Below are 12,663 nucleotides of genomic sequence, written 5' to 3' on the forward strand. Positions count from 1 at the left end.
GTTAGGTTTAAGTAGTTCTAAGTTCTAGGTGACTGATGACCTCGGCGGGCCACGTCAAACCAGTCAAAAGAGTGATGAATCAAGGAAAAAAAAAAAAAAAAAACGTATCGAAGCCTTCTATTCTAACACTCGGTGACAGTATTGGCATCCATACGGAAGGCATCTACATCCACGTACACACTGTAAAGTTTTGAAACGTTTTCTCCCATTGTAAATAATTTACCTTTACTGTACTGGAACAAAGATGCGTGAGCCGGCTGCACAAATGGTGGATCAGATCATTGACTCTATGTTTAATGTAAACTGTGATGCACTTGGTCTTCAGTCACTTGCACAGCACCGGCATAGTAGTGAGCAGTTGAGTTTTAGAGAAGCAGATCTGGGAATATGATTGAAATTATCTGGGATATTTTATTGTGAAGGTGAAAAGTTGTTTATAAAATCTTTGCTACCATCTGTCGGAAAACAGTGGGCTTATAATCTATATAAAATCAGTGAGAAAAGAGTCTTGATAGCTACATTAGTAAAATAGCCATCTCGATCAAGACTATTTTTTCACTGATTTTATCTTGTTTAGAATGCTATTTTATTGTTGTGTTGAGGAAGAAGATTTTTCGTGGAATATTTCAAGGTAACCCACGCATGCGCAAGAATGAAATGTTAATTTGGTAACTGAAGGTAATCTTCCTCCCTTAGATAACTGATAATATTCATAATTTATGTTAATTTCATCTCTTTATTTTCATTATGTCATAAATTATGCCACTGGTATAAAAGTACATAATTTTTGTAATTGGAGGATTTCGTAATTGTTAAAGTATTCTTGTGTCGTACAGTCTTTTTTAAACATACTCATAGTTTAATTATTCAAGAACGCTTTCATTTAAAGTAAAACCCTTTTCCATCATTCCTAGTAGAGCTTAAGATATGTAGCCACAGAGTGTTTCTGACAAGCAAAGAAAAATTTAGAGCACATTACTTTTGCTTTAGCTGCCGCAATTGCCGATTTCAATTTGCTTTCGAACGTCAGCACATTAGACACGTAGCAACATGCTGAGCAAGAGGTAAGCCACTTTTCTTTCAAGGGAGACTTCACTTTGAATTCTTGTGAGCAAACAGTACGTTTTCAAAATCTGCAGATATTGTATTAAGGAAGCAGGTTAACAGTGACCCGTGGATGTAACATTGATTTTCTTCTGTGTTGAGCAGTATTTTATTTCATGGACATTTCAAATAAGACAATACCCTTCATGTTATGTACCTTTCACAATGTACTTCAGTATCGGGTGACAGTTAAATAAATAATTTTCACCTAGGACACAATTAGTTTCTTTCGACATTTAATAATATTCAACTTTATTATTTCATAATCAGCATATCATTAAGATTTAAGTTTTGTTTCAAGACTCTGTTCGCGTGCGCAAAACAGGGCCAATCAACAGTAGGTTTTGCTCAGCAGTTGAATACGATATCTAAAGTACACGTTACACGAGAAGAAATTTTTGAGAAAGGAATACTCAGTATTTCATATACAGATAAACTACACAGGGAGCTTACAGCACTCCAGAAGCCACCGAATACTGCATGGCGGAGGGTACATTGCATTGCTGCTACTAGACATTTCCTTACCTGCTCCACTGTCAAATGCAGCGAAGAAAATCGACTGTCTATTTACCTCCGTACGGGCAGTCAGATCGGGCACACTACCCGATCAAATGTATATAGACGCCCCTATGCAATATTGAATCGGTTTCTATGAGTCACTAGAGGCGAACTCGAAGCAGTAACAGCAGACTGAGTCGATCAGGAGAGCTGAGTCACATCGAACATGGTCTTTGGTGGCCGCCTGAGTAACAAATCCATAAGGGACATTTCAGCCTATCGAAAGCAACACAAATCAACGGTGGTGTGACTATGAAGCGGAAAAACAAAGGAATAACCACAGCTAGGCCAATACCTGCTAGACATCAGATGCTGAAGGATAGAGACCATCTAGCACTGCAGGGGGTGGTTGAACAAAGTCCGTGGATTTCCATAGTGGTAATAGCAGTCGACAGTCGAGCTAGAACAGTGCCTTATGCAGGGAATTAACGTGAATGGGCTTCTCATGGGCCATAAGCTTTTGTAGTCAGTATTGAGTGAAGTTTGTGGCGGAGTAAAGAACGACGCCCCTTAACAGCTGATTAGTGGGAACGAGTGTTGAAACGCTCTATACCGCCTGGCAATCTGATTAAGTGTTTGGGTTTGGCGAATGTCTGCAGAATGTTACCTGCCGTAGTGTGTTGTGGCACATGTGAAGTAAAGAGAAGTTGGTGCTATGGTATGGGCGTTTTTTTTTTCGTGGTTAGGGTGTGTCCTCTTCCTTGCTTGAAAAAACGAAATACGAAAAGACAAAAACGTATTTTAAAGCGTTGTGTACTGCGTACGGTAGACGAAGCGTTCGGAACAATTATTGCCTGTATCAGCACGACAATGTGTCCCGAAACTGACTGGCCAGCCAAGAGTCTCGACCTGAATCCCACGGAGAATACCTGGGATACGTAGTTCGTCGAATCCGCTCCAGACGCAAGCGTCCGACATCACAGCCTACTTTGATTTCAGCTATTGAGAAAGAATGGGCTGCCATTCCTCCGCAGAGATCAGGCACCTCATTCAGTGTGTCTAGGACAGTATTTAAGGCGTCATAAATGGCGAAATGTGCACACGCCAGAGAATTAATGTCCGCTATAAGTATTCCGTTACTTGTGATCAGGTAGACTATATGGAGGAAAGAGCCCTACCTCACTTCCCCGGGACATTCTGAATGATACCTTTGTCACTGATGATCACTCGCCATCGAGGACAACGTCCTGGGTTCTGCTACTTATGAGATCTACGAGAAAAGAAGAAGCTGAAATACTAACCCGGAATCACGCCTAATAGATGCTGGAATATGAAATACTAAACTCATCTCGAGAAATTGATCACAGAGGAAGATTGAACAGTGATTCCTCTTTACAATCATCGCATGAATGGCAAAAGGACAAATATCGAAATAAGTGACCGCGGGATAGAAGAAGAACACGCTGAATAGAGCGACAGGGCTTAATGGATGCCTATGTGATTCGACACAGCAGACGCAAAAGAACTTGCTACTATTCTAGCAGCTGTCTATTGTAGACCGCTGGAGGAACCGTCCCTAGTCATTGGAAATGTGTGCTGGTCATCCCTTTCTGAAGAAGGCTCTCCGAACAGATGCACACAATTACACGCCTGTACCACTGATAGCGTATTAAGACCTTTCTGGAGACGGGAAATAACCTCCGTACAGTTGAACATTGATCCCCAAAAATCGATCGCATGAGACGCAGCTTTCTTTGTCCGTCCACGACAATCATAAAGCACTTCACAAAAAGCTACATCGATGCTGCATCCCTCGGCTTCCGCAAGGCATTTGAAACTGTTCCGCAAGGAGCAATATTCTAGTGATATAAAGGTGCTCCAGTTCTCTTTATTCCAACAAAAACATAATTAACAAGTTTGGTAGTGGATGAAAAAGTTCGTAATGAAACAAACGCCTGACTGGCTGCGACTGAACGGTGTAAAATACGCTGAGGTGACAAAGGTCAAAGGATAGCGGTAGGCACATATACAAGAAATGGTAGTATCGCATACACAAGGTATAAAACTACAGTACATTTTGAAAACTGTCATTTTTAATCAAGTGTTTCATGTGCAAAAGTTTCCGACGTGAGTACTGCCGCACCACAGGAAATAACAAACTTTGAAAGCGGAATTGTAGTTGGAGAGAGAAGCCTGGGACATTTCATTTAGGAAATCGTTAGATAATTCAATATTTCGAGATCCACAGTGTGAAGAATGTGCCGCGAATACCAAATTTTAAGTATTACTTCTCACCACGGACAACGCAGTGACCTTCGACCTTCCCTTAAAAACAGAGAGCAGCGACGTTTACGTAGCGCTGCCAGTGGCAACAGACAAGCACTACAGCGTGAAATACCCGCAGAAAACAATGTGGAACGTACGACTAGGACAGTGTGGAAACTTCTGGCGTTAACCAGCCATGGCAGCTGACGGCTGGCTCAAGTGCCTGCAGCGCCACTCCTGAGCTCGAGACCAATTCTAGATGAGTTGAAAAACGTGGCCTGGTCAGATGAGTCCCGGTTTCAGTTGGTTAGAGCTGATGGTAGGGTTCAAGTGTGGAGCAGACTCCATGGAGCCACGGACACAATGTGTCAGTAGGGCACTGGGCAAGCTGGTGGTGGCTCCATAATGGCATGGGGTGTATTTACGTGGAATGGACTGGGTCCTCTGTTACGGTCTGCTACCTGGAGACTTCACGTTTCCAAAAAACGTTGGAACTTTTTTGGATCACAATGCATCAAGTCACAGGGCAACAGTTGTTCGCGACTGGTTGAAGAACATTCTGGACGTTACGAGCAAATTATTTGGCCGCCCATATCATCCAACATGAATCCCATCAGACATGAGATATAATGAAGGGGTCAGTTCTTGCACAAAATCTTGCACCGGCAACACTTTCGCAGTTATGGGCCGCTATAGAGGCAACATGATTTATTATTTCTGCTGGGGACTTCCAACGACTTGTTGAGATCATTCCACGTCGAGAGTTTCAGCACTACGCCAGGTACAAGTAGGCCGACACCATATTAGGACGAATCCAATGGTATTTATCACCTCAGTGTATCTACAAGCTGAAATTTCGAAGTAAAACACAAACTTGTAACTGGCTGCGATTACACAAAGTCGGAACAGTGTGACATACTGCAAGACCATAATGATGGCCCAATTTTCCACACTGTTATGACAAATCCAGCCGAATGCCAACAGTTCAAGCTCACAGCGAAAGTCATCAGGAACAGGTTACCAGCGCTTACGTTGTACGCAAGACTGAATTCGACACTGACTTCTTGTCGCCGTGCAGGCTGCTCTGGAGACCACGTGATAACACCACGTGACTTGACGTGACGATGGTGGTCGTTTATGTGTATCATTGCTGTGCGTTTACTGTGTGCTGTGATCAAGCGGGGTCGCCGCCAGTAAACACACATAGTCGCGCTCTTAACGCCGGGACAGTCTCAAAGCAGAGAAAATGGAGGAAAACCAAAGAAGAGGACCACATTCCTTCATAGGTTAGCAAGCACGAAAGCTTCACTCAGATACCCATCCAGCTCCCGTAGCAAACAATACAAAGACAGGCCCTCTGCATCACGGGGTGATTTGCTGTTAAAAATCCGAGAGTATACGTTCCTAGAAGTGCAACCAACATATTGCTTTCTCTTGCGCGTAACTCACGAAAATCCCACAAAGCTAGAGTTAGATTCGAGCTGACAGAGAGGCTTACAAACAGTTGTTCTTTCCGAGCACCAATCGCTTTTGTAACAGAAAAGGGGGAAGTTTTAGTGGTACACATAAGTACCGACAGCCGTACGTCGTAAGGTGGCTTTCGGGGTGTGATTGTAAACTGACGGGGAAAAAAATCGCAGGGGCGAAGAAATGGACCCAGAATAATGAAGTTTCATGAATAAGTTTGTCTAGGTAAAATATTTCAGTGATTAACTTCTTAGGATCAAAGATTATTGAAAGTTGAATTTAAGTCATAGCAAATGTGAATTGCTCGTACATTAATAGCTGATGTCATCATCATCAGTTATCTGCTATATTAGCAGGTCCTTTGCCTCTCAATTTTCTGCGATCCATTGCTTCCTTCTTAAGGCTGCTGTATGTTGTACCGTCCATCATGTCATCCAGTATCTGGAATCTCTTCCTTCCTCGCTTCCTTTTCCCTTCTACATAACCTTCTAAAACTGTTTTTATCAGTCCGTCATTCTTTCTTAATATATGCCCAATCCAATTTCTTTTTCTTCTCTTTATTACATCTAGTAACTGCCTTTTCTCTCCCACTCTTCTCAGTACTTCTTCATTTTTTACTCTGTCCATGCAACTTATTCTTTCCATCTTCCGCCATGTCCAGATCTCAAAAGCCTCCAGCCTTTCACTGTCCATGTTTCAGCGCCATATAGAAGAACACTCCATACAAGACATTTTATGAGTCTATTTCTGAGTTCTCTGTCCAGACCGCTGCAGAAGATTCTCCTTTTCTTATAAAACGCCTCTTTTGCCATTGCTATCCTTGTTATAATTTCTGTGGTGCACTTCCAGTCGGTGTCTATCCTGCTTCCTAGATACTTAAAATTTTGCACCTGTTCTAGTGTTTCTCCATTCAGCACAATTTTTATTTCCTTATTTCCTCCTATTGCCAATACTTTTGTTTCATTTGTGTTAATTTTCATTCCATATTTTTTTCCGTTAGTTGCAATGGTGTCCACCAAATCCTATAATTCTTTTTCCCCTGTGACTAGAAGGACCATGTCATCAGCAAATCTCAAGCACCCTACTCTTCTTCCTCCAATTTCTACTCCTTTGTCATCTAATGAGCATTGGTCAATCATATTTTCCAAGTACAGGAGGAAAAGAGTAGGTGATAAACAGCATCCTTGTCTTACTCCTTTCCCTAGTCTGATCCAGTTTGTACTTTCCCCTCTCAATTTAACTGAAACTTTTTGATTAAAGTACAATGAGTTTATAAGTCTTCTGGTTTTACAGTCCACTCTCTTTTCCCTCATAATAGTCGCCAGCTTGTCCCAAACCACATTCTCAAATGCCTTTTCTAAATCGATGAAGCACATATATAGGTCTCTTCCTTTTTCAATAAACCTTTCTCCCAAGATTCGTAGGAGCCCTATTGCATCTCTGGTGCCCGTATTCCGTCTAAAGCCAAACTGCTCCTCGCCGAGATTCTCCTCTATTACTTTTTCAAGTCTTTTATTAATTATTCTTAACATCACTTTGGCTGCATGTGAAATGAGGCTGATTGTCCTGTGCTCGCTGCATTTCTTGGTTCCTTGTTTTTTCGGTATTGGAATCATTACTGTTCGGTAATGGAATCATTACTGTTGTCAATAGCTGATGTAACAGTCATAATATTGAATGAAGGCATGCAAACGTACATGCATTATGTTGTATACGTGCCGGATGTCTGTTTGTGTGATGGAATTCCCTGCCTGTTGCTCTTGGTCGCTCAATGAAGGGATCGTTAATGCTGGTTGTGGATGACAGTGAAGTTGTCGTCCGATCATGTACAATATGTGCTCTATTGGAGACAGATGTGTTGTTCGAGCAGGTCAAAGCAGCATTTCGACACTCTGTAAAGCATGTTGGGTTACAACAGCTTATGTGGATGAGCTATGAGCTTTATAGCGTTGCAAAGCACCCCCCCTCCCCTCTCCGCCTTCCTCTGGAATGTTCTTCATGAACGGCACCGCAACAGGCAGAATCACCAGAATGACGTACACATTTCCAGTCAGAATGCGTGGGATAGCTACGAGAGAACACTTGCTGTTATACAAAATTGGACCCCAAACCATAATGGCAGGAGTAGGTCCAGTGGGTCTACCACACAGACAGATTGATTGCAAGCCCTTAAATGGCCTCCTTCTAACCAACAGCATAGAACAAACACATGGCCTTCACTGGCACCAATTTAGAACCAGCCTTCATCAGAAAACACAACAGACCTCGACACTGCCCTCCAATGAGCTGTCGCTTGACAACACTGAAGTTGCAAATGGCGGTAGTTCAGGGTCAGTGGTATGCACACTACAGGGCGTCTATCCCAAAGCTGTCCATCAAGTAACCTATTTCTAACAGTATTTTATATCACAGTGGTGCCAACTACTGCTCAAATTGCTGCTGCAGATGCAGTACGACGCGCCAAACACGACGGTTTTCCACTGTCGGTAGCTCCTCTTGGCCGTAAGGAGCCGGTCATCTTCCGACCGTACATTTTCGTGACCACCGCTGCCATTAATCACGTACAGTGGCTACATTCCCGCCAAGTCCTTTCCAGTATTGCAGAAGGAACATCCAGCTTCACGTAGAGTTATTGAACGATCTCGTTCAAATTCAGTGAAGTGTTGATAATGGCGTCTTTGTCGCCTTAAAGGCATTCTCGACTAGCATCAGTTCACCACGTCCAATCTCAAAGCTAAGTAACGCTCTCGACTGCTACAGCATGTATTTAAACCAACTAGCGCCACTCTAATGCTACGGATGCAAAATGTGAATAGAATGTGAATAGACATCATCTTTCAGATGTAGAAATACGCCTACCAACCTTCCTATATGTCCTATATGTCGCCCAAATCCTCGTTAGCGTTGCTTTTTTATATCCGTACAATGTGTATGTACAGATTTTTTTTTTTTTTTTTTTTTTTTTTTTTTTTTGGTCATCAGTCTGCTGACTGGTTTGATGCGGCCCGCCACGAATTCCTTTCCTGTGCTAACCTCTTCATCTCAGAGTAGCACTTGCAACCTACGTCCTCAATTATTTGCTTGACGTATTCCAATCTCTGTCTTCCTCTACAGTTTTTGCCCTCTACAGCTCCCTCTAGTACCATGGAAGTCATTCCCTCATGTCTTAGCAGATGTTCTATCATCCTGTCCATTCTCCTTATCAGTGTTTTCCACATATTCCTTTCCTCTCCGATTCTGTGTAGAACCTTCTCATTCCTTACCATATCAGTCCACCTAATTTTCAACATTCGTCTATAGCACCACATCTGAAATGCTTCGATTCTCTTCTGTTCCGGTTTTCCCACAGTCCATGTTTCACTACCATACAATGCTATACTTCAGACGTACATCCTCAGAAATTTCTTCCTCAAATTAAGGCCGGTATTTGATATTAGTAGACTTCTCTTGGCCAGAAATGCCTTTTTTGCCATAGCGAGTCTGCTTTTGATGTCCTCCTTGCTCCGTCCGCAGTTGGTTATTTTACTGCCTAGGTAGCAGAATTCCTTAACTTCATTGACTTCGTGACCATCAATCCTAATGTTAACTTCCTCGCTGTTCTCATTTCTACTACTTCTCATTACCTTCGTCTTTCTCCGATTCACTCTAAAACCATATTGTGTACTCATTAGATTGTTCATTCCGTTCAGCAGATCATTTAATTCTTCTTCACTTTCACTCAGGATAGCAATGTCATCAGCGAATCGTATCATTGATATCCTTTCACCTTGTATTTTAATTCCACTCCTGAACCTTTCTTTTATTTCCATCATTGCTTCCTCGACGTACAGATTAGGGAGTAGGAGCGAAAGGTTACAGCCTTGTCTTATACCCTTCTTAATACGAGCACTCCGTTCTTGATCGTCCACTCTTATTATTTCCTCTTGGTTATTGTACATATTGTATAAGACCCGTCTCTCCCTATAGCTTACCCCTACTTTTTCCAGAATCTCCAACAGCTTGCACCATTTTATATTGTCGAACGCTTTTTCCAGGTCGACAAATCCTATGAAAGTGTTTAGATTTATCTTTAGCCTTGCTTCCATTATTAGCCGTAACGTCAGAATTGCCTCTCTCGTCCCTTTACTATTCCTAAAGCCAAACTGATCGTCACCTAGCGCATTCTCAATTTTCTTTTCCATTCTTCTGTATATTATTCTTGTAAGGAGCTTCGATGCTTGAGCTGTTAAACAGATTCTGTGATAATTCTCGCACTTGTCAGCTCTTGCCGTCTTCAGAATTGTGTGTATGATGCTTTTCCGAGAGTCAGATGGTATATCGCGAGACTCATATATTCTACACACCAACGTGAATAGTCGTTTTGTTGCCACTTCCCCCTATGATTTTAGAAATTCTGATGGAATGCTATCTATTCCTTCTGCCTGATTTGACCGTAAGTCCTCCAAAGCTCTTTTAAATTCCGATTCTAATACTTGACCCCCTATCTCTTCTAAATCGACTCCTGTTTCTTCTTCTATCACATCAGACAAATCTTCACCCTCATAGAGGCTCTCAATGTATTCTTTCCACCTATCTGCTCTCTCGTCTGCATTTAACAGTGGAATTCCCGTTGAACTCTTAATGTTACCACCGTTGCTTTTAATGTCACCAAAGGTTGTTTTGACTTTCCTGTATGCTGAGTCTGTCCTTCAGACAACCATATCTTTTTCGATGTCTTCACATTTCTCCTGCAGCCATTTCGTCTTAGCTTCCCTGCACTTCTTATTTATTTCATTTCACAGCGACTTGTATGTCTGTATTCCAGATTTTCCCGGAACATGTTTGTACTTCCTCCTTTCATCAATCAACTGAAGTATTTCTGTTACCCATGGTTTCTTCGCAGCTACCTTCTTTGTACCTATGTCTTCCCTCCCAACTTCTGTGATGGCCTTTTTTAGAGATGTCCATTCCTCTTTAACTGTACTGCCTACTGCGCTATTCCTTATTGCTGTATCTATAGCGTTAGAGAATTTCAAACGTATCTCGTCATTCCTTAGTACTTCCGTATCCCACTTCTTTGCGTATTGATTCTTCCTGACTAATGTCTTGAACTTAAGCCTACTCTTCATCACTACTATATTGTGATCTGAGTCTATATCTGCTCCTGGGTACGCCTTACAATCCAGTATCTGATTTCAGAATCTCTGTCTGACCATGATGTAATCTAATTGAAATCTTCCCGTATCTCCCGGCCTTTTCGAAGTATACCACCTCCTGTTGCGATTCTTGAACAGGGTATTCGCTATTACTAGCTGAAACTTGTTACAGAACTCAATTAGTCTTTCTCGTCTTTCATTCCTTGTCCCAAGCCCATATTCTCCTGTAACTATTTCTTCTACTCCTTCCCCTACAACTGCATTTCAGTCGCCCATGACTATTAGATTTTCGTCCCCCTTTACATACTGCATTACCCTTTCAGTATCCTCATACACCTTCTGTATCTGTTCATCTTCAGCTTGCGACGTCGGCATGTATACCTGAACTATCGTTGTCGGTGTTGGTCTGCTGTCGATTCTGATTAGAACAACCCGGTCACTGAACTGTTCACAATAACACACCCTCTGCCCTACCTTCCTATTCATAGCGAATCCTACACCTGTTATACCATTTTCTGCTGCTGTTGATAAAACCCGGTACTCATCTGACCAGAAATCCTTGTCTTCCTTCTACTTCACTTCACTGACCCCTACTATATCTAGAATGAGCCTTTGCATTTCCCTTTTCAGATTTTCTAGTTTCCCTACCACGTTCAAGCTTCTGACATTCCACGCCCCGACTCGTAGAACGTTATCCTTTCGTTGAATATTCTGTCTTTTTCTCATGGTAACCTCCTCCTTGGCAGTTCCCTCGGAGATCCGAATGGGGGACTAATCCGGAATCTTTTGCCAATGGAGAGATCATCACGACACTTCTTCAATTACAGGCCACATGTCCTGTGGATACAAGTTACGTGTGTTTAATGCAGTGGTTTCCATCGTCTTCTGCATCCTCATGTCGTTGACCATTGATGATTCTTTAGAGCCAATTTCCCACCCCTAGGACAATAGAGTGCCCAGAATCTCAATCCGCTCCTCCGCCCTCTTTGACAAGGCCGTTGGCTGAATGAAGCTGACTTCTTATGCCGGAAATGTTCGGCGGCCAATGCTGATTATTTATCAAAATTTAGACAGTGGTGGGGATCCAACCAAGGACCGAAGACGTTTTGATTATGAATCAAAGACGCTACCCCTAGACCACGGGTATCCTTGTGCAGGCACTTGTGCACATACTCGTATGTTAAAAATGTACTTGCGTACTTTGCTTAGTTCTTCCTATATTGACCATATACTTTTCAGTTCGTCTTCTTCTTCTTCATCTCAGCTCCGTCCCATTATAGAGGGATCAAAGCACATCATTTCTTACAGTCTAACGCTCCCATTGGATTCTGGCTTACAGTGCCTAGCCACAGCAGTTTAGGTATTCCCAGTTGTCTGTGGCCTTCGACTGTGAGATAGTAGGCTGAGTTTATGACTAAAATAGGTGGTGCCAATGTGATGTAGTCATACCACCGACGGCTCCATTCTTGCATCTTTTCGGTGATTGGAGCCACTGCATCTAGTTATCGGATCGTTTTGTTGCTGCTCTCAATAGGGGAAATGCTTGATAATCATGTCAATATTAGCATTTACACAACAATCAGTGAGTTATCCGACTTGGGCCTACACTCAGTACCATATAACGAAATTAGCCTCACCATTGTGCGTTATATCTGATTATTGGTTGTTAGGCATCTTCTTATTCCAAAGAATACGAGTGACGGTCTCTAAATCGCATCCAGGTGCTTTGATTCTTGCTCGCACATCCTAATTCACGTAACCATCACTCTGTAGTTGAGAACCTAGTTATGGGATGTGTCCATACTGATAAGAGGGGCTCCATTTATTTGTATAATTCCAGGAGAAAAATTCGTTTCCAAGTACTCAGTCTTGTGGATGTTTAACCGGAGACCAAATCTTTGTACACAATCATACAACGATTGGATTAGAGCTTCAAGATCCTCCCTGGTAACCGTCGCTAGCTTCAATCATCTGCGAATAGCTTTTTCCCACGGTACACATTTGTGTGAGTTGAGCCTAATGGTATCCATTACGGTAACAAAGGTTGGTGGAGACGGAGGTGAACCTTGATGGGCGCCAACTCTCACGAGGAAACTGTCCGTCAGTCCTACAGAGCACCACACCCGGCTGCTACTATTATTGCACGGCATTTTTACCAGTTGATTTATGTTTCAGGAACTCGATGATCGCGAAG

The sequence above is a fragment of the Schistocerca americana genome, chromosome 3 (genome assembly GCF_021461395.2).
Source record: "Schistocerca americana isolate TAMUIC-IGC-003095 chromosome 3, iqSchAmer2.1, whole genome shotgun sequence".
NCBI classification, from domain to species: Eukaryota; Metazoa; Arthropoda; class Insecta; order Orthoptera; family Acrididae; genus Schistocerca; species Schistocerca americana.